Genomic DNA, 25,230 nt, shown 5'->3' on the forward strand with positions numbered 1-25,230 from the left:
GTAAATGAGCCAACAAATCATCTAAAAGATGATGCTCACTTACTTGGGTTTTTGGCTTCTCCAAGAGAGTTAAAGATGGATAATTTGGAAGTGATGTATTGATCATGTCTACATCCAGTGAGTGTGTGGGAGAATTTGATGTATCAGGTGATTCAATTATGAGAGATTTTGGCTGTGACTCCACATTTATTGGAGCCACATCAACCTGACTTTGAGAAGGTGCAGTGACTGGGTCTTTAGCACCAGTTTGCACTAAGTGTGTGCCCTGTGCATCCCATAGGTCTCTTCTTGAGAAAGAAGATGTAGGTGCATCTTCATCTTCCAGTGGTGATAATTGTCTTTGTCCAGAAATGGAATCTTAACTCCAACATCCTTCGTGTTCATCTTGCTGTTTGTTGTGATATTTAAACTCTTTGTACTTCAAGAGCTTGCTCTGATACCAATTGTTATTCCCTAAAAATACAACAAGAATTACAGAAGGGGGTTGAATGTAATTTTGGCTTCTTTTTAAGATTTTTAAAACTGTTCTAACTCAATAACATATAAGTGTTTGATTTGCAGAGTGCGGAATGAAAGAATTATATAAATCAAAACACAAGTAATAAAAACACAAGTCTTTAAAACTTTCTGGTGGATTTGAATGTATCCACCAGATATATATATATATGTATGTATATATATATATATATATATATCGAGAGAACCCTGTGAAGCTTGAATAGCTCACAGCTACTTTTACAAGTGAACAAACAAACTACAGAGAAATTCTTAACAGTTACAGCTTTTTCTATTTCTCTTCTAAAATGTTTTTGCTTAGTTATTTGTTCTACTAGCTACATTTGGTTTATATATCACCAAGTTTACATGGTAATAAGACAGGATAATAAAACAAAACCTATCAAGTTTAACTCCATGCTGCTTCACTACTCTATTCCAGCATCTTTGAAAATCTTCATAACTTGCATGGAAATGGTAATGCTTCTTTGTTCTCATTTTCCTGCTAAACAGGCTGCCACATTCCTTTTGCAAACACTCGACGCATGTGACTGTGTTTTCACTGTTAATAGATATTTGAATTGATCATCCGTCGGGTACATGCTTGTTATCTGTCAGGTAGCTTTGTTGATCATCCGTCGGGTAGCTATTTGACACTTGACTCCATTTCATTTATGCAGAATTACAAGACATATTATATTTACAATTAATCAACCTATTCTGCATATCTACTAGCAGTCAACAAGACTCATATGCTACTACAGTATCTACACAAAGTTGTATGCAGAAATGTGCTACATTACTTATTGTTACATAAGCTACTCACTCGATGGATATCAAATCATCATCCGTCGGGACTATATTGAATCATTCGTCGGAACTGTATTTGATCATCTGCTGAGTGCTACAAAATTCACTAAGTTAAATCTACTAATGTGTTTTGTTTAGCTTATCATCAAGTACACAACATATTTCTAACACTACCCCTTATTTATTTATTTATTTGTTGACAACGGTCAACTCACATCCTTAGTACTTCCTCCGAAAATTCTCGGAAGTACATATATATACATATGAGACGAGTTGTTCCTATCAACAAGCAAAATGCTTGGGGAACTTCAATAAAGTTCGATGATTCCAAGTATATGATAGGATTCTTAAATGGACATAGGAGGGGTAGAGATCCAGTACTTCGTGGACTGGGGAGACTGCTATATAAATTTTCCGTATAAGAAGGTACCATGTGTACCTAGGGATATATGAAGTATGCAAAACATACCCGGGTTGAATAGGGAAGCATATATAGCCCGAATGCGGCTAGGGTGACAACCGGGAGTCTGGAAGTCGTCCATCTACATGTAGAAAAGTATACCATTATACGACTGATCTTTGTGTCTCGGGGGCTCCGATGTATGTCCTATTTTTCCAAATTATTTGTGATGCAATACCGTAACCCAAGCCTAGGTGCTGGGTTTACCATTAAGGTATTTGCGGGATAATAAAAGTATTGTTTTCGAAAGTAGGTGTGAATCACCGAGAAAAGCTATTTTGAATAAACATACTTATCGTATATGGAATTATACTTGAATTTCTCATACAGTCTATTCATACTGTATGGCTGAGCATTATTGCTTACTCTTGTTTTCTTTTAAATATCACAACACAACAGATAATCAGTATGCCGGTGTGGGACCTAGTCACTTGCAGTCATGGGGAGAATCCCTAGCAGCTTTGTCTCAAGTGGGTCAGAGTATCAGATAGGTATAAGATATTAGTCGTAATTATTGTAACTTCATGTAGAGGTTATGAATAATTATTTGAGATCCTGTAAAGTACATTTGAGTTTTAATAACAGATGATACTTGTTGTACGTTATTTCTAAGGCTATAACTTGTGAGTGTGTGAGATTGGGGGTCTGTGATATGGAATTATTGGATTATTGAATTATACAGGTTACACATGATTGAAGGATTATGTGACGACCCAGATTCCTGACCCCGGATTTGGGGGCATTACAAAAATGGTATCAGAGCATTAAGTTATAGTACTTAGAGACGAGAGTGTTAGGAGTTTGTCTAGATGCGAGATTTCGTAAGAGCTCATATAGAGTTCATCATTGGACTACCGGATGTAGCCCCAATTTGTAGGTTAGGATAAATGTATATTTGAGGTATTAAATTATGACTAACAGAACCATTGGAGATTATTAGAATGATGAGAAGAAAAATTAGAATCATATATGATTTGGCAAGGATGCGGATGTAGAATTGGGAGCTGAGTCTCTAGGGCATTTGGGGTAAAAAATGATATTATCAACACCATATGTACATTTAGGACAACACGAGCCTTGTTACTCGTAGTTCTTTATAGGTTGCCCATAAAGGGGCATCACATGTGAGAAACATGAAGTCTAATTATTAATATAACAGTTGAGGTTACTACCCAACTAGTTGAAGGTATTACTTTACCAATGCGGATGTGAATATCGTATTAATAACGAATTCAGCAGAGATAGTATCTGATATACCCTTGAGGATTTTTATTTCCATTAAGGAAGATTTGAATGTAATATACGAATGTTATCGTAAGACAAGTACACTACATGATATTAATAGTACGCTTAACATATAAGGTTATGATGGTTTAGCTCAGAGATCAAGAGCGTCGAGAATTGATGGCATGTTTACAATTAAATGACGTAAGATTACAACGAGCGATAGTTCGATCTTAGAACCTTCTAAAAGGATAGACCAATGAGTCTAGGGCGGAATTATATGGTAGAAATAATGTCAGATACTACGTATATATACTCATAGACCTCTAATATATATGGTAATGTATGTTCACTTACACACACATACCACCGAACTTATGGACTGTATTGAGATCCCTAAGAGATCTCTTTCATCTGTTCATATGGGGAACTGGCCACTTGTAATTAGTAATGGATGCGTGTAGCAGGACCCTATCAGATTAACAGATGCTTTTGGAATATTTCTAATTAAGGTCTTCGAGGAAAAATACCGGAATGACAGATATACATGCGAAAGTCAAGATATTAAGCGATTTTAAAATGATGTTGAAAGAGAAACTAGTTGAAACATGGAATTACGAAGAAGAAGAGGTGGGATCATCCTTAGATGGATAATGACGAGAGTTAGGATAATCAGTGAAATATTTTGGGCACCTACTCACTGTCACGTTACTCCCTCCAAACTGTTGATCATTCGTATTGCCTTGGTAAGTCATATCAGGCAATCCTTTTAGTTCCCTACTCTGAACTTATGATGTGACCAATAACTTGAATAGACTTTTTCCGCATCAGGACTTTTTCAATTCCTTTAGTTAATCCATGAACTTTCATTCATAGATTATGATCTTCTGGTTCGACTCAGAGCTATTTATACTTTATTTCAATTATCTAAGGAAATTTTAATAAATTTTCCTCAATTCATCGACGAATACTCATAATGAATATCTTCATTTGATTCTTCTTTCATACTCACGCTTCTCAGTCGAGATCGTTAATATCTAACAAATTGTTAAAAACATGGATGATCTAATGTCCATGGATTCCTCGGGAATCCTTTTCTTCTAATCGGGATGAAATGGTATATTGAACTTTGAAATCATAGTAAGGGTATCGATTTGATATTGGTATTCCGAATTCAATTCTATTTGAGAATCTGATAAAGTATGTGAACGAGGGTACCTCTGAGTGTACCCTTTTATTGGCAAGAAATATTTGATAAGAGGCTATTGATTGTTCCGATGTCAAGACCACTCGATTCAGAGTTATAATTATCTTTCTCGGCCCAAATTTAAAAACTATTTATTTCAAAATCGTCATCCAGGTAGCCACAAATTTTTTCAGTGGTTACGATGTTGAATTTTTTTTTAACAAACAAATTGAAATATTCCTAGTTGCATATGTTCTCATGAATGACTAGTTGATTGTCCTAACTAGACAAAATTTTAATTAATACGACGAGAGCCTAGCTAATAGTCCTAGCTAGTTGCTATGGGCCAAACCAATTGAGCTGGCCATTTTTTTAGCCGGTTGATAATATTGCTTGATATGGACTAGTTATTATTTTTTTAGTTCCACTTCCAATCAATTTTTTATTATTCCATAGTCCATTATATATGCAAAATTTAATTATTGATGAAATTTTCAAAGAATGATTTATTTGAGACCTAACTAGGTCGCCCACTCATACGAGAATTCATATTCAGTTTTATGAAATATTTTGTTCATGAAATGTTCTATTCTTTCATTTATAAAACGAATATCCAATTAAAATCATAAAGTGATTGGAGAACAATATACTTCCTAATGTTAATCATTAAATAAAATTTCTTCTTTCAAAATAACACCTCTTTGAAACCTCAATGGTTAACCTTTTGAGAATGTTATTCGGAATTTCTTTCATTACTCGAAAAGAAAAGTATTCTTTCATTGGGGAAATCTTACAAGTATTGTTCGTATGATGTTATTATTCGGTAATCATTGATTTCAAGGAATATTCTCTATAACATCATAATATAAAATTCTAAGGACACGGAAGGATAATACTTGTTGTATTCTTTCTTCCAAGTTATAAATCTTTTGAGTGTTGCGACTCTTTTATTCAAAGTTCATTATTTCTTTAGATATTAGATTTTGAAATCTTGTTAAGATTGTCTCAATTGCATCAATATCATGAAAATTATTTTTTCAAGGCTGATTGCCTTCCGAACAAAGAGAGGTATAGTTGAGAACCAATTGTTGTATTATGAGATTGAAGACTCAGTGCTAAGATGGTGCAATCGGAGCATCGTGATGATTAAGTTGTTTTAAAAAGGAAATATCATATTTAGTTCTTATCACAAGGATCGTTAACATGGTTATAGAAGGATGATAATATAGATACAACATGATTAGTGAGGTACGCTTCTATCAAACCTTATCGGGATAGGTACTAATGAATTCGGGAAAGACCAAGCATGTATGAATTTGAGGAATATGATTTTGAAAAAGTGAATGTAAGATTAGTAACAACCCCGTGTTAGCAATACCTGACGATAAAAAAGAGGATTTTGTGTTAAGTATAATGATATGACTATGTGGCTTAAGGACTGTGACATAAAGTGTTCTAATAATGATCTAGAATAATTGCAATAAGGTTCACACTGAAAGGGACAAAGAGTTTACTTATGAGGAAATTTTGGAATTTTTTTTCTCTCATACACTGAACACGAGATATAGGCTATAGTCAAATTGATCAAGGGCTATGATTGAAAAATCTATTATCATCAAGGAAAGGCCAACGTGATGGCCGACACTTCAAGTTAGAAAATATATATTGAGGATGACAAATCTCAGAACAACTGATGAGAAGGATCGCATGAAGAGAACCCTTTATTACTTAACAAGAAGACTTAAGATGCCTAAAAATGTAAAAGGATATTAGTCATGACTGAATATGAAAGGGATGTCATTGATTAGGCAAGTAAGTACTCGACATGGTTGAAAGTGAAAACGGAAAGGCGAGGATTAAAATTTTGACGATTGCGGCTTGTAATTGACCCAAATGGGAGTAAGATTTTATTATAATAGATTTTGAAGGAGGATTATCAAGAACCAAATAAGACGTCGTGCTATTTGAGGATTTTGAGTGATAGATTAAATAAGACCGCTTATTTTATTATGCAAACGATAGATCTCCACTCTACACAATTGTTATTAACGCAGAGAGATAATTGGTGACAGACAGACCCCGTGATAATTGCGCCGCGCAAGGACCCAAGATTTAATTTTATAACGGGACTATTTCCCAAGATATTTTGAAAAAAAAGGACGGACAGAGGCACGACTTAGAGTTCTCAAATCGACAAGTAATATGAGAGGACTATCCTGACCATTGAAGATACGTCTATCGGCTTGCCTTTTATTTGGAACGGTTAGGAGAATCGCCTATCATTGACAGAAAATTCGTACAAATGTACTTACCACGCGAGCATACGGAAAATAGATGTCGATATCCCTTACAAAGGACAACGTGGAAGAATGAAGGATGTTATGGTTAGAGCTGACTGAAGGCAAGGAAGATCGTACACGCCCTTTAAAGGCCACTAGTAGTTGTTCCCAATAAATGCGAATATGTCTAATGCGCTAGCGAGAATAATGAATATGACCCAGAAGGTATTGTAGTACTATAGATATTATACGGGGAATGATTAATGAAGTCTGACCGATAACAGAAGCTGAGCGTTCCATGATTCTAAAACGTGTCAATCAGTTGCATATGAAATGGTACTTCTTTCAAGATGGCAACATGACGACGATGTGCCTTACATTACAACAGGAAGAAATGTTAAATATGATGCTAAGCGTGTAACAGGAGACGAGTGCAACGAGAACTTCTTATATAAAATAATAGACAGAGATGATGCACCGAATTGAGCAAACGTGAAGGAACGAAACTCTAGCACTAGTAAGAGTGATGTAGGGAAAACGAATAAGTTGAAGGACAATTCTAAACACTAGAAGATACGCTAATCATCCTTATTATAGATTTTTAAGGAAAATAAAGTGACCAGTTGACGTTAATCGAATTACCGACAATAATGAGTTATCATACGGGCATTGGAATGTCTACAAAGCGTTGTACAGAAGAAAGAATTGTTCTCCATTAGGTTGGGAAGAAGTTGCTAAGCAAAGGATACTTGGATCATAGTTGAGTCAACGGACCAAAGAAATTTCCTAGAACTTATCAGAGCACGTCTAGTGGCAGCCCGCGATGAACAATAAAGATATACGGGCCAGAACTATAAAGACAGAAAGTACGAAGTAACGGACCAACTATTGTTGAAAGTGCCTCCCGGGGAGGGAGTGATGAGATTCTAAAGGGAAAGAAATGTTGAACCCAAGGTTTATTGGACCAGTTGAAATCTTTAAAGGACTAAGAAAGTTGGCTTATAAATTAGCACCATCGTCGAACGGTCACCAAGTTTATAACGAGTACCACGAATCGAGGTTAGGAAATTTAACTGTCAACGCCAAACATATGATTGAAAACGAGCTAATAAACTTGCAGCCAGACTTAGCGTGTGTGGAGTAACGTGTAGAGGTCATAGGTCTACAAGAACGAGTACCCGGAAATATATTTGACGGATGAGTGGAAATTTTATTAAGAGATCCAATACTGCGAAGTCAACGTGAGAACTCGAGGTGGTCATGTGAGAAGTGTATCCCCGCCTATTTCTAAACTGATTCCGGGACGGAATCCTTTAAAGGGGGGAAGACTGTAAGAACCCAAATTTTTAACATCGGTAAAAGACCTTTATGAATAGTAACCTTACGGTTTAATAAAAACTTTTGTGACCACACCATATACGAGTTTTTAATTTAAGATTCCGAGTTGATATTGTGATTATACGTACCAAATGAGTGTATGTAAACGCTATTAGTTTTCGAACAAAACGAACTCTGAAAAACGACCGTATCTATGAACTATCAAGGATTACGAGAATCATAATATAATTACAAATTTAAAATCCTACAAATTCAAATCCAAGTACGATACTTCAAAACATAAAGAACGTATAAGAAAGGATTTACACCGCGAACCGTTGACGAGAATTTATTACAAAAACAAATAAGCGACCAAGCAAGCACGTAAATGAATAAATAAATGTATTAAACCAAGCTAACTATACACGCTAACTAGAGTAAGAAACGAACCATGATAAAGTAACCAAATAGTAACCTGGCTAGATAAGAAATGATAACCTAAAGGCTAGTGGATAGTAAACCTAAAGTCTAAACTAAGTAGAATAGCTTGCAAACTGTTAGGTCCCGAATTATCATAGAAGGGGGGTTGAATACAATAATCACTAAATTAAAAATTCTTTCGAATCTTTAGCGAATATAGATTTAGTGCTCGGTTAGTGGTTTCATGTTCTTGAGGAAAATAGTGTTTGGAAATATAAAATGAGGAACACAAGATATCCGGGGAAGTATATATTCGTATATAAATCCTCGAGGGGTGTTGCTACACTCCGGTAAATAAATTAACTGGCTACAATCTAAGAACAACAAAGTTCCTAGCTTCTACAAAGATTTACAAATAAAATCATATACAATGATCTAGCTTTTGTTTGTACTAGGATTTAATTACCGGGTAACGATTATAATGCCCCTATAAATATACAAGAATTAAATCGGGCATTATAACGTTACTCCGGTGAGAAGTTAAACAGATATATAAAAAGCTTGAGCTTCTCTGTAAATCTTTGCTGTCATTTTCAGTACTCTCTTGGGAGAGAAGATGAACAGAACTTTAATCCCAAAATGAATGGCTAAATAATCTTCTGCTATAAAGTGTAGTCTTTATTCAATAAAATTCTGTGGCTGAGGATTCTGTGGCGACCAGGTACAACTTCTCTGTGGCGACCAGGATGTACAGGGTGGAGTAGTTTTGCTCTGTGGCGACCAGGGAGGTTGGAATGCTCTCTGGCGACTTCTTTTACTACTACTACTACAAGTTTAAGTATATGTTGTAATTAAACATCAAAACCACACTTCTGTGGCGACCAGGAAAAAAACCACCCCTGATTTCCTTTTATCTTTTAATTTTCCTTTTCTTTTTTTTCTTTTTGTTTTTCTTTTTGTTTTTCTTTTTATTTTCTTTTTGTTTTCTTTTTCTTTTTTTTGTTGTTTTTTTGTTTTCTTTTTCTTTTTAAGTTTAAATTGTAACTAAATTAATTTATAAAATAAACTTAATTATAACTTATATAAACAAACTAATTTAGATTTATAAAATAAACTTATTTAAAGTTTATAAAATAAATCATTTTAAGTTTATTAAATAAAGTATCTTAAAATCCATTAAATAAATTTATTTAATTTAACAATTAAACTTTGAGCTTCGCCAGTCCCCTGAGATGTTTAGCTGTATACCTTGCGCACCTCTTCTCGTACTTTAACAGATAAACGTTTAATTCAAGTATGTTTCTCAACTTAACAATTATTCTATAAATAATACCCAGATTCCTTTCACGAGCTGTTGACGCCTAGTGCAACTGGTCTGGTTCACATACGACTAACCTTGATTCAGATCTTCGTATTATGGCCTTGATTAAATTGTTAAGCTTGCAATAACTTTATCGCTTCAAACACTGACTATCAATAAATAATTGTACTTTCACTAGAATCCTTTCTGGTACTTTAGACAACGTCTTCATTAACCTCTGTCTATTCCCTGTCTTCAATTCTTCAGATTTCTATGCTTCCAACACTGTCTATCTTCAATCAATGCCAATACACTGAAATCTTCCGGTAGCACTTGTATAGTGAATCTTCAATATTTCTGAAACCTTGAAAGTTTTTAACCTTTGTTCTTCACTGAGGCATGATCATATTAATGAACTTCTTTCAGTGACCTGTAAACAGACTTCAGGCCTTCTTCTAATCTTCTGATTCTTTGTATTTTCCTTGTCTTCATTCTTCCAGATTTCTTGTGTAGACATAGTATTATTAACATGTCCTGTTCTAGTGTTATTATTGTATTGAGTTATCACGTAACTATTTATTCAGTTACGCAGTCTCACCAACAATCTCCCCCTATTTGATTGTTAAACCTAACAAAAAAATTAAATAGAGAGGATAACTCAACTAACAACTATAAAAAGTAAAGTTCCAGGACTTGTAAATAATGTTATTGCTTTTCTGGATCAAATACTGCATTTCCAGATTTCTTGAGTAACTGAAATGAAAGATGTTTGTTCCTCTAGCACTGAACTGATCTTCAAGTAGTTTCATCTTCATTTCCTTGATTCTTCAAATCTCTGCCAGATAATACTTCTCAGTCTTCAAGTAATCATCAACAGCTTCTTTTGTACAACCACATTTCCTATTGAGAAGCGCATATCTCTCTTGCTTCTCCCCCTATGAGAATTAACTGCTTAAAGGAGATCACCTTCATCTACCACCTCTCCCGTACAATAGGATCCGCAGATAAGAACTAATGGTACTCCCCTTTTGGAAAACAGCTTCTCCTCTTATGAAGAATAGTGATGAACCAAACCACTTCTTCTAATTACTAGGAAATCACCTTGTGTTTACCACATCTCTCGTACAATAGGATCCGTAGTTATAAACAACAATGGTGTGGTGTAGTGTACATGTGCTTTACCTTTTTCCACATGCCTGCTATTTCTCCCTCTTAGTTGAGGAATCCTCCAAACTATTATATAAGCTTTTATTTCCTCCTTAGAGAATGAATGTATGATATTGTCTAAAGGAGTTCTCATATTTTACTTGGTTGGAAAAGAAATAACAAGTTAGAGTCTGATTAACCATGTCCCGTTAAATGCTGTAAGAATAACTTCATTGTTGATCATCATGTTCACCAATCTTCCCAACTCCTTATACCTCTCAAATGTTAGATCACCAATTGTTACCAATTGTTAGCTCCCAACTTGTTAGGTCCCGAAGTATTCTAAACCAATCTGTAAATGTTAGGTCCCTAAGAGTTAGGTTCCAATTATAAATAGATTCGAGACCCTAAGTATCAAGAACCATGTTTAGGGATAGGGAATGGGATATGGTGTTTCTTTTTCTTCCTCACCGTGAGTGTGTGATTCTGTTTCGTGTATCTCACAAGTATTTCACTCTTCTCTCCACTCATGTTTACACTCATTCTCACAATTGTATCACTCCTCTCATAGCTCCAAAATCCAATTGTACCTGCAAGGAAAATCACCTTAGCCATCATTAAGGAGGTCACAGGTGTTGCAATGGGAGTTCGTAAATCCCCATCCTTGTTAGACTCGTCAGATGAATCTGAGTCATAATCTACAAATTGCTAGTTTCCCTTTTAGGGTTCCATATTTGAACTCTGGGAAGGTAAATAATGATCCAAAAAATTTAGCATAAAGAATAAAGTTCCCTTTTATGTTTGTGAAGACATTTCCTTGTGATTCATCGGGTAAATCTGAATCATTGTCAACAAGTTTCCAGTCTGCACCTATGTCAGATCCACTATCCGCAGATGCATCTAGGGGATTTAAGCCTGGGGAGGTAGACACTGACCACTGACATATGGCTATTGGATCAGTATCCTCTCCAAACACCTGTAAAGGCAATTGGTCCATTGGAGAACCTTGAACAATTGATTTTGACCATAAAATGGTCAAAACTCTTGTTTCCGTCAACTCATCCTTTGTGTGTGTAACCTTTCCTTGTGCATCAAGAATCGATTATATTTGAGGTTGTGACACTACATCGGATACCCTGGCCGATAGGAGAATTTCAATAGACGCACCATGTTGAGAGGATGAATCTAGTAACTGTTTCTGTGCCTTTTCAGCCATTACATCTCTTTGAGAAGATATATGGGGGCTAGCAGTTGCCTCGATTTAAATACTACTCATTTTTGTAGGAGACAGAGCTGTTGGGTTGACTTCAGAACCTTCCTTATGTGGTGCACTAAGGCACTATCTCCCTCACGCTCATTCATACTTCATTTTAGTGGTAAGAGAGTGTTGGTTGGTTCTGTTTTTGTGTTTGTCTTTACAGTCTGGGATAAAAGTTGTGGGTTTTCAACCTCATGACTGTTAAATGAAAGAATGCCATTGGAGGCTGAACCTGTATCACAGAACATATGGCAATATAGAGATAAAATGCACTTAATATCTATAATGAATCAAAATTATGCATTTAATCTTTTGAGAGAAATGATGTACAATAGTGATTTCATAACGATTTTAATGAAATAAGAAATCACCAATGTAGAAAGAAGTTTGATTTTCTCCTAAAACTGTTTGAGTGCACAAGTCTGTTTTTATGCCTAAAAAGATAAATGATTTGATAAGACACAGACTGATGACCTAGCATTATTAAGAAGAGAAAGAAAAATTTTGTCTTTCAATATGAATGAGTTTTTGTAAAAGCATTGATCACTTATGATAAAGTCTAAGCAATTCTCATTCATATCAAAAGCTCCATAATCTATCTTTATAAGATTATAATCAACAAAATTGTTTATTGATAAATATCCTTAATAAGATTGACTATGCTGCTTATTTCAAATTGTAGTGAATCTGTCAGATATAGCAACTCATATAAATTCACTATAACTTAAAATCTCACAATTATCTGCAACAAAATATTAACAATATATCATTGTCTGATACTTGTCAAGTACTTTGAATACCAATAATTATGTTGCATCCTATTTTAAATATTAAAATAAGATATCAATGAATTAAATACCATTTATCTATCAGAAAGACATCAGCATTCAATTTCATATATCATACAATTGTTAATTCCTAACAACTGTAATATCTCAAACAATATTGGTTCGATAAATAAAGCAACTTTAACCAACATTGTCTTGTTTGCATTCTTAGAAAGATATTCTAAGTTCCATATACTTTGATCCATTGAGTATTGCATCTATTATCAAAGTGTTTAGGAATTTGCAAATAAGTATAAAAATTATTCTAACTTGACAACATATGGTTACTTCTATTAAAGCAATCAAACATTTGAACCATAGTTGTACTTAAGAAAAATTTCCATACTTTCTATATTAGTATGAGTGACTGAAGATAAGCATTGATTACTTAGAGGATATCTAAGTAATGTCACAAATACTAATACTTCACAATTAGTTCATAGTTAAACTTTTAACTAAGTATCATTGACTGACATAAGTCAATAATTAGCACTCAACTAATCATGCTACAATCATGATTCTGATTTCAGTGAATTCTTGAGATGTAAACATTGTTAAATTTACTAAAGAAAATCTCATAATTAACTTATAGCACATAAGTTACAATCAATATACTAGATATCAATTGTTGACAAATTTAGTTATAATCAATCATGCTGCTTATTTATTTTAAGTTAGTTTGAATTATGGAGCAAATAAAATCATTGAGTTGCTTCAATTTCCAAAATCCAAACTACCCAAAATAAATACTAAATAAATAAATAATAAATATCTATGAGTTAGATACTAGTACTTAAATATTTTCATAATTATCCTTGAATAATCATCAATATGATATATGACTTATATACATGACAATCACTCTCTGGATAATTAGTAATTTTAGAAATACTTTCTAAGCATATAAAATATTGAGAGTTTTATACACATGACTTAGAAAATACTTCAACTTTCAATATCAGTGATTTTAGAAATAAGCATTGATTACTTAGAACAAAAATTCTAAATAATATCACTAATACTAAAAGTATCACAATTATTCATACAAGATACAAGTAACTATTCTACATATTATTTTAACATAATTTAAATTATGAGACTGATATGGAATAGAATTGTCTACAGTCATAATTTAAATCAATTAAAATAATATTCAAACTTAATGCTATAATACTTAACTACCACAAATGTATATGACATTGTAATCATGATAATCAAGATAGTAGCACTAAGTACGAGGTACTGTAGTACTGAGAAATTTACAAGTCCTTTAAATACTGAAGATTTAATACGTATGAACTTATATTAAGAATTCCTTACAGATGGGATTTCCAACTAATATGCAATGAATAATATCTCACACTTACAAACCAGTCTTGAAATATTATCCTTAACAAGTGATTTAATAAATATTTCTACAAGTGACTCTTTGACAAAAATACATGCTCTCTAAAGTAATGATACCTGGTGTGAAGGTGCCTTGTCATAGAGTGTTCCACAGGGTTGTTGGATTTGAAGTTGTTTCTTATCATAACAAGAAATCAATCTTCTTTCACGAAGTTGACAGCTTCCTGAGATGCTTCTCTTGTCACTTAAGTTGACAGCTTCAGAGATGCTTCTCCTGTCTTTCTTACAACCTACGTAATCTATATCTATATAGCCTAACATGTTAAGCACAATATCTTTAGGGTACTCTACTCCAAGAGTTAATTGTCCCTTAAGATACCTAATAATCTTGTTAATAGCTATAAGATTTGATTCTCTAGGATCCACTTGGAACCTTGCACTTTGGCATCATGAGAACATTATATGTTGTCTATTAGCATTTGAGTAAAAGAGTGTGCTTGTCATAGCTCTATAGCTTGTCATTGTTACCTGAGTTGCACTGATCAAGCTTAAGTGGTTCCTATTGGTAAGTAGTCTTGACATGTTCAGAATCTTCCAAATTTTGCATCTTCAAAAGATCCTTAACTTACTTGTATTGCCATCATTCTTTTGGTTTACTCGTGCTCCTTAAAGAATTGTTCTTTTGGCTTGCATGAGCTCCTAAAAGAATTATTCTAATGGCTTGCTTGAAGTAAACCTAAAAGAATTGTAACTTTCCAATATGCTCCTCCATACCTACTCTGCAATTACTTAGCAAATAATCTTGCACAAGTCTTTGTTAGTAGACCCAATATATAAAACATTATCATTATATCACTGCACATATAAAATAATATGTTTGTGCCTATTGATAAGAGAGTTATTAATATGACGACTCTACTAGTTCATATTTAACTATAACTTCAGTTAGAGTGCCATACCATGTCCTTGACGATTTCTTGAGTAGTATACTAGTTCATACCAACCTGAAGTGAGCTTGTGAAGAAGATATATACATAGTCCAACAGATCTGCAACTGCAAAGTCCATGAACAGTTGTGCATTGACTTCCTCTGACTCACCAACCAGGAGTACACTTGTACACATCTACTAGAGTCCAATTCCAAGTGTAATTTGCAGTAGGTGCCTGATATGTCGTAATATCCTCAAGTCTCGTCACTGATGCTTTTTGTTAGATACTGCTTCCAGATAATAACCTAGCATCCAGTTTGGCTTTGTCCCTCATAAGAATGCCATTTCCATCCAGTATTTACTTCTGGTTATCCTTGTACCAATTAGAATATTGTCATTTGGTTTGGATACCAGCTTCCATACAATCTGCTTACTGACTGATTGAGTTCATCTTGCTTTTCAATCACCCAATCAATCCGGATCTATCAGAGCTTCTGTAACTTTCTCAGTTTCTTTTTCAGATAAAAAACTAGAGAAATAATCATACACACTCAGTAGCCCTACTAATCATTACTCCACCATCTGAATCACTTAAGAACTAGACTCTGGGAATAATATTGACATCAAACCCTTTGTCTCAGCAGATATTTTCTTTAGTGTCCTCTGATTTTCAATGTGGTGTTGTGTCTGACTAGTTGATCTTTCTATTGCTCCCCCTAAGCTGTTGCTGGGATTTCCTGAAAATCCTTACCCTTACTTACTGGCTTCATTGAAATAATGAGTTTTGTAGATACACTGCCATTCTACTGCTTGGATATGAATCATCAATATCATTAATTTCTCATGTAACAGCTTGGAGCATGGAGTTGTTGAACTATGCACTTAGACTATCAATCATCTTCTGTTGATCAACCACAAGTGCCCTGTAGGTGGTAGACTCCACTGAGTAGCCATGAAAAAATATCCTAACTAGTCTTAGCGGCAAATGCCAAGATCTTCAAACAACTGAAAACATTTCATTGTTTGCTTCTGTAGAACATTCTCTCCAAAATCTTTCAGGTTATCCAGTGTTTGCTTCTGTTGGCCATTGACTCATTAGTGGTCTACATGTATACACCTTGATCAAGGCATGATCTTACTTGTTACAAACTGTTTTGACTGCTCCAGCCCTTTGGTATTTAAGAAGTCTTGATTAGCTTAATATTTCCCTTGTAGCTTTAATCAAGTTCTGGTTCTTCCTTTGTACCACTCCATTCTAACACGGAGCTCTCAGTGCTGAATATGTCTCTATAGTTGCTTCCAGCTTGATCTTCTGATAAGATCAATCACCATCTGTGATGTCTTGTCTTAAGAACGCATGAACAATAACTTTATTTCATAAGAGTAGTCAACCACCATCACTAAGGTATATCTTTACTTTGATGTGATGTTGACTTTGACTTCTCTTTCTGTCATGCCTCACATTAACATCTTCTGAATTCTAGAGAGGCAATCATCTCACTAATCCCTTTTCATAAAAGAGTTCCTTGAGTTGATGTTCAAGTGTGAGAGCTTCTAATTCCATAGCTAAACTTTTTTCAGATGAAGCTTTACAGTAGAAACCATTGACTTCACCTTTCCTGATAGTCTAGCCATGAGCATATCCTTTCCTTACTCTAAGAAGAGCAAGCTTCTCAACCTTTCTGCTTCAGATGAAATACTAATCCTTCATTGAATTGACAATTTGTCCTTTGATGTAGAACTGTCTGATAAGAGGATTTGTGCCTTGATTCTCCAGCAATGAAGTTGCTTCAATTATTATCAGTGACTCCAATGATTAGTTGTAATCAGTGATAGCAATTGTTGAATCCATGATGACATCCCTTTTCTGCATAGCTTATCCCGTAATGAAAACCTTTACTGTCATCTCCAAAGATTATTGACGGAATAGCTTTTGTCAGTCACATTTATTTGTGAGGATCTTTCTTTGATCCTATGTCTTGAGTATGAATTACCAAGAATACATAAGAATCAATTATCCTGTTATGTCCTGCACTCACAAATGGATTAATAGTTCTTGGTACCCAACTTATCAGTTTGGGTCCAGTTGGATTAGAGATATTATTATAAACAGAGATAACAACAGCTGCAACCTTATCATGCTAATTCTTATCTTTGACTGGCTATTTTCTCCATATTAATACCCTTGATAGATTTGTCTCTAGGCTAGGGGAAAATGGTTCCAACCTTACATAAGGAGGACTAGCAGTCTTTGCCCTATTGCAATTCTAAACATGCTTTTTCTATAATTAATGCAAGTACTAAGTGATGCATTCATGGCATTGAAATAGGCAAGCATTGTATTAAGAATACATGGCATTCATTCAGAAACATTACAGATAAGAATTAAGCAAGATAGGCATGATATGGAACAAACAGAATTAACAAATAAATCACTAATTCTATCTAGTACAATCCTATTGATAAATCTCATCTAGCTATCTCAACCCAATTATAAATTAATACATCTTAACAAACAATTCTGATCAAATGAATAAGTCACACTGTAGTAGGATACAGAGAATAAGCAAAAAGAAAGGTCTTATATGCTGGAAAAACATATACCTCACTAAAGCAATTAATCATGTTCAACAAATATTTAAACACATATTTAAGATCATCTAAAGTAACATGCACAAGTTAAACATTAATTCTAGTTGCCAGACAATAATCTAGTGAACTAGTTCAGCATTATCTATATGTGATGCTATCATGCTTGTGCGAGTGTTAAACATTTAAACACTATAATCTTAACATGCATTGACTGTTGAAAACAAAATATTGTAGTGGTTCAAGAATTTGAAACCTGAGATATGTGAGTTGGACCATCTTCGGAGATTGCTATGAAAGCAAGATATTCATGATTCTCGTCATCTGATCCATCCCAACTCTTTCTCGTGCACTATAAGTTTTGATTGGCTGCTTCCCTAAGAAGACATTCCACCTTTGTCACAACTCTTCAAATGAATCCCTACTCATCCTTATTTGTCAAGCTTCTTGTTCTGTTGTAGGAAAACCCCTGATAGTTACTTGACACATATTGCTTGTCAAACCTATAGCTATCAAATCTTATTTTTGTTCCAATTTCAGTCTTGTAATCACCTCTTGAACTGAATCTGTAAAAGTCTCTGCTTCGGAATAGATAGGCTTGATCCTTGGATATAGCTTATGTACTCCTTGCATATCTAATGCGACTAAACTTCCCTGATATGTGAAACACTGCCCTGACGTCCAGTCCCTCAAGTACTTCTACCTGAGCTTCTTCTGATTCAGCTATCAGTAACTCTTACATTCTGTCCCGAGTTTCCAACCTTAATACATGTAACTAAGATATTTGTCTATCCCCACTATTCTCTCTGACCTCCACAATTTCTTCCTGTATGATCTCATTGATTCCCGGATAAATATAGCATTGGTACAAACCACTGTGTGACTGTGTAATCTGGAACTATAGAGTTGTCTTAAAATCTCCGAGAAACATTGTACCCGTAGAAATTTCATTCATTCTTTGCATCTGAAAACCCAGTGGTATCCTATGGAGTAAGACTTTGAGGAAGATCCATAATTTTCGTCTGTAGGTCTTGAAATCAGTTCCATTAGAGTAAGAAAAACATTATCTATAATTTTCGTCTGAATAACACATGGTCTTCATTTTCTTCAAAAGATTAAAATTCACTTTAAAAGCCCAGAGGAATCCTGAGTCTATCAATCCTTGAGTACCCTTAATTTAATATTTAAGAGAAATTTAAATTTCCAATATTTTTAATATTCTTAGAAAATAAATTAATCAAAAATAAATATTTACGTAAAATCTAATTTTCAAGAATTTCTAATTTTCTTAAAAATTAAATAAAATATAAATTATTATTTAAGAAAAATTTAAATTTAAGAAATTTAAATTTTATAGAAAAAATAAATAAATCAGAAAAGAGAAATTAGGGGCAACACAAAATATTTAAGTGACCAAGTTTTCTACAGGAGAACACAGGTCACAATAGAGTCTATACTGTGCGCCGTTTTTATGTGTGGCGACTACAAAGTGGAGCAAATACAGTTTTTTTTTGTTCATAACACTCTATGGCGATCAGGAAGGAGGTGTGCACCGTCTTTGCCTTAATTAAAAATTATGTGGCGATCAGGGACAACGAACTCTGTATGGCGACTAATTATACTCTATGTCAGGCGCGAGACAATGGTGCCAAAGAAAAGAAAATGATTCGCGCGTGTGGCTGCCTTCCTTTTCCTTTTTAAAATCCGCGCGTGGCAGTCACTGTTGAGTTTTGTTTTGCGCGTGTCTGTTTACTTGCCAACTCAGTGCGTGTACCAGTATTACATTTTCTGTGCCAAAGTGTACCATTAGTAAACCAATTAGAATTGGCAGGCAACTCAATTGAAAACTATTATGTTTTGTACTGGAAATGGCAGCTAATTTTCCTTGAATTACCGAGTTAAAATGGCACCTAAAAATTCTGAACTTTGCACCTTAAATCCTGAAATACTAATTTAAAATAATAATTTTTATTTACCAAAATTTAAGTAATAAATTAATTTAGTCAAATTTATAAAATAAATTTATTAAAATTATGTTTATAAAATAAACTTATTTAAATTAAATTTATAAAATAATTTTGCTAAATCAAATTTACAAAATAAATTTATGTAAATGCAAATTAATAAAATAAATTAATTTAAGAATCCTGATTTGTGTATCAATCAGTAGGCTCTGATACCAATTGTTAGGTCCCGAATTATCGTAGAAGGGGGGGTTGAATACGATAATCATTAAATTAAAAATTCTTTCGAATCTTTAGCGGATATAGATTTAGTACTCAGTTAGTGATTTCGTGTTCTTGAGGAGAATAGTGTTTGGGAATATAAAACGAGGAACACAAGATATTCAGGAAAGTATATATTCGTATATAAATCCTCGAGGGGTGTTGCTACACTCTGATAAATATTTTAACCGGCTACAATCTAAGAACACCAAAGTTCCTAGCTTCTACAAAGATTTACAAATCAAATCATATACAATGATCTAGCTTTTGTTTGTACTAGGATTTAATTACCGGGTAACGAATATAATGCCCCTATGAATATACAAGAATTAAATCGGGCATTATAACGTTACTCCGGTGAGAAGTTAAACGGATATATAAAAAGCTTGAGTTTCTCTGTAAATCTTTACTGCCATTTTCACTACTCTCTTGGGAGAGAAGACGAACAGAACTTTAATCCAAAAATGAATGGCTAAATAATCTTCTGCTACAAAATATAGTCTTTATCCAATAAAATTGTGTGGTTGAGGATTCTGTGGCGACCAGGTACAACTTCTCTGTGGCGACCAGGATGTACAGGGTGGAGTAGTTTTGCTCTGTGGCGACCAGGGAGGTTGGAATGCTCTCTGGCGACTTCTTTTGCTACTAATACTACTACAAGTTTAAGTACATGTTGTACTTAAACATCAAAACCACACTTCTGTGGCGACCATGAAAAAAACCACCCCTGATTTCCTTTTATCTTTTAATTTTCCTTTTCTTTTCTTTTGTTTTCTTTTTCTTTTTGTTTTTCTTTTTTTGTTTTCTTTTTTGTTTTTTTTTCTTTTTCTTTTTGTTGTTTTTTTCTTTTTCTTTTTAAGTTTAAATTGTAACTAAATTAATTTATAAAATAAACTTAAATATAACTTATATAAATAAACTAATTTAGATTTATAAAATAAACTTATTTAAAGTTTATAAAATAAATCATTTTAAGTTTATTAAATAAATTATATTAAAATCCATTAAATAAATTTATTTAATTTAACAATTAAACTTTTAGCTTCGCTAGTCCCTTGAGCTGTTTAGCTGTATACCCTGCGCACCTCTTCTCGTACTTTAACAGATAAACGTTCAATCCAAGTACATTCCTCAACTTAACAATTATTCTATAAATAATACCCATATTCCTTTCACGAGTTGTTGACGCCTAGTGCAACTGGTCTGGTTCACAGACGACTAACCCCGATTCAGGTCTTCGTATTATGGCCTTGATTAAATTGTTAAGCTTGCAACAACTTTATCGCTTCAAACACTGACTATCAATAAATAACTGTACTTTCACTAGAATCCTTTCTGGTACTTTAGACAACGTCTTCATTAACCTCTGTTTATACCATGTCTTCAATTTTTCAGAATTCTATGCTTCGAACACTGTCTATCTTCAATCAATGCCAATACACTGAAATCTTCCGGTAGCACTTGTATACTGAATCTTCAACATTTCTGAAACCCTAAAAGTCTTTAACCTTTGTTCTTCACTGAGGCATGATCATATTAATGAACTTCTTTCAGTGACTTGTAAACAGACTTCAGGCCTTCTTCTAATATTTTGATTCTTTGTATTTTCCTTGTCTTCATTCTTCCTGATTTCTTGTGTAGACGTAGTATTATTAACCTGTCCAGTTCTAGTGTTGTTATTGTGTTGAGTTATCACGTAACTGTTTATTTAGTTATGCAGTCTCACCAACACAAAGCTAGGATGCTAGCTAAAATATTCGTGGATTTAGTAGTACTAGGATATATACTAAATCATATCTGACAAATTTTCCAAGAGAAGCATTTCCAAGAAGCAACAAAACTCTCTCTCTCTATCTCTTCAAAATACAATGTTGATTTCAAGAACACCATGGAAGAAAAATTCATATCTCATGTTCTACTCATCTAAAAATCACCAAATTTTAACCGACACTTCCTCATATCATATAAAAGGTACGTTCAAAATTTCACGGCCATTGGATTAGTATAGCATATTCAAATCCTTGCTCAAAATTTGTGGTGAATAGTAACTCCGAAAATCTCTTTTTATTTTCTTGATTTTCATGGCATGATTTAGGATCCTTAAGCATAAACAATCCCTCCCAAGATTCAAACATAAAGAATAGAACCTCCGAAGCCACCAAGAAAGGTATAAACCTTCATCAAACTTTGTTTAAGTTTTAAGTTTCAAGAAAAGTAAGGATCTTGGATATAAGTATGGTTTTGATGATTGATTTGATATTATATTGATGTTTAGTTAATTAGTTTTAAGGTTGACGATTGTTGCCTCAAGAACATGATATTATTGATAGGAGTTAGTTTTGAGACAACTATTTGATGATTGTTTATGGTGGTATAATGATTTAAGACGTAAACGAAACTCGTATCGTAATTGTAACCTCATTAAAATGAACAAAACTCAACTTAAGTATTCTGCAGAAGTTCCCGAATGTATAAACTGTAGTTTCTTGAAAAGTAATACTTTATTATGATAGAAAATGTTATGAGGATCATTTAGGCACTTGAATCGCTTGATTTTGATTTACGGATCAAAAATTATGACAGTTTTAGTAAAAGCGATTTGCGCAACAAAAACTGCTACAAATTACGAACTTTGTAAATAGAAATTATCATCTTAAAAATATTTAAAAATCATGAAAATTTTAACAGAGAGTAATAAATATAGTTTATCAACTTCCATAAAATTTCAAGTAAAAATGTTGATTTTTCAATTTTATAAAAATGTCGGAGCCAAGGTCGCGCGGAGTACGAACGTCAAAAACAACCCCCTGTTGGAAAACTGCCACTTTGGGATTTTCACCCCTGCTACCAGAAAACCATTTTCAACTAATGTGTTCAAAATTTTATCTAAATCGTGCATGCAAAAATGTTGCGTCAATTGAGTTAACGGTTTGAGAGATATCGACATTTTAGTGAAAACGGTTTGAATAGTAAAACTCCGTAGTTGACCGAATCTTTGAAATGCTTTTCACCTAATTAAATTCATTTTATCAAAATGAAACTTTTATGATAAATATTACAAGAACTCAAGAAGCTCCTTGAGGTGGTTTCGTATTAAAATATTAATTATACGGTTTATTAAAAATGATAGAGTGCGAGTCGCGTAATAGTAACATTCGGTAAAGTCAACTCTAGAAGACTATTTTGACCGTCCGTTTTGACCAAGGATTGATACTTATTTCGAGTCGGTCGAATATTGAAAATTATGAAGTATTGAACTTATTAGAATTATAAGTTGGTGATGAGAGTAGGAATGCTGATTAAGATTATGATATTTGTTGATTAGAAAACCCGGAACGAGAGGAAGTCGGGAAACGTATCTTGGACTCCAAGTAAGTTTTCAAACCCTACCTCTTTAAAATTGTTGTGTTGTATTTGTTTTTCAAATAATTGTGATATATACATGATGTTGTATTGATATTTTATGAATTTTGATATATAATATCGTACAATATATTAATAATTTCGGTATAAGAATATTATCGGATTTCAATCGATAACGCTAGAGAATAACATTGTATATGTGAGGTATATATTTTAGAACGAGGATCGGTCAGTATGATTTGATGAAAACCTGGAAGTATTCCTGAGGGGTTTTATTTAAGAATATTAACGTTATAGTAGAGCGTGATGTATAAGTTGTAAGACCGAGAGTCAGTCAGTTTTCATAAAGTATAAACCCGGGAATCATCCTGGAGATGTTTTGGACAATCAAAAGTCCGTATTTATTTTATACCAAGAGACTCGATGTCCACTTGTGAAGTATTAAATACCTCAAATTTATTTAAAATGATTTCCAAAGATCGTACTCCCTCAACTATATTTAATCACTCGAACAATGACTATTATTTCGGATATTCATTTAAATAGGAGAATTATTCTCCAGTAATTATTTATTTCAAATTCGATTAATTATATTATTAAAGATTACTTTAATTATTTAAACATAAAATAGTTGGGGAATATTATTTCAAGTGTTTCTTTAAAACATAATCATTCGTGGTCTAATTATTTAATAATTATTATAAATTTATTAATTTATTTATTAAACGATTCAATATGATTTAAAAATCATAAAACCTATTCAAAAATACTCCTGGATTTCAGAAAATCATACAAATACTTTCAGATCGTCGATGAATTTATTTCGACTTATTTTAAATATTTGAGCATAGTTTCAAAAGAAACTCCCTCTTATTTATTTATCTGTTGACAACGGTCAACTCACATCCTTAGTACTTCCTCCCGAAAATTCTCGGAAGTACATATATATATACACATATGAGACGAGCTGTTCCTATCAACAAGCAAAACGCTTGGGGAACTTCGATATAGTTCGATGATTCCAAGTATATGATAAGATTCTTAAATTGACATAGGAGGGGTAGAGATCCAGTACTTCATGGACTGGGGAGACTGCTATATAAATTTTCGTATGAGAAGGTACCATGTGTACTGAGGGATATACGAAGTTTGCAAAACATAACCGGGATGAATTGGGAAGCATATATAGCCCGAATGCGTCTAGGGTGACAACCGGGAGTATGGAAGTCGTCCATTTACATGTAGAAAAGTATATCATTATATGACTTATCAATGTATCTCGGGGGCTCCAATGAATGTCTTATTTTTCCAAATTATTTGTGATGCAATACCGTAACTCAAGCCTAGGTGATGGGTTTACCATTAAGGTATTTGCGGGATAATAAAAGTATTGTTATCGAAAGTAAGTGTGAATCACCGAGGAAAGCTATTTTAAATAAATATACTTATCGTATGTGGAATTATACTTAAATTTCTCATACAGTCTATTCATACTGTATGGCTGAGAATTATTGCTCACTCTTACAGATAATCAGTATGCCGGTGTGGGACTCAGTCGCTTGCAGTCATGGAGAGAATCCCTGGCAGCTTTGTCTGAGGTGGGCTTGAGTATCAGATAGGTATAAGATATCAGCGTAATTATTGTAACTTCATGTAGAGGTTATGAATAATTGTTTGAGATCCTGTAAAGTACATTTGAGTTTTAATAATAGATGATACTTGTTGTACGTCATTTCTAAGGCTATAACTTGTGAGTGTGTGAGATTGGGGGTCTGTGATATGGAATTATTGGATTATTGAGTTAATGCAGGTTACACATGATTAAATGATTGCGTGACGACCCGGATTCCTGACCCCGAATTTGGGGGCATTACACAGGGGGGAGTTTCTTCTAATCAAAACTCTGTCATGCATCAAGACAACAATGAGGCCTCTTCATCTAGAGCTAATCTACTACAACAGCGAAAATGGACTAGAGATCACCCATTTGAATTAATTATTGGTGATACATCTTCAAGAGTGCAAACAAGGAAAGTAACTCAAGAAGAATGTCTA

The sequence above is a fragment of the Apium graveolens genome, chromosome 2, assembly GCF_009905375.1.
Source record: "Apium graveolens cultivar Ventura chromosome 2, ASM990537v1, whole genome shotgun sequence".
NCBI lineage: Eukaryota > Viridiplantae > Streptophyta > Magnoliopsida > Apiales > Apiaceae > Apium > Apium graveolens.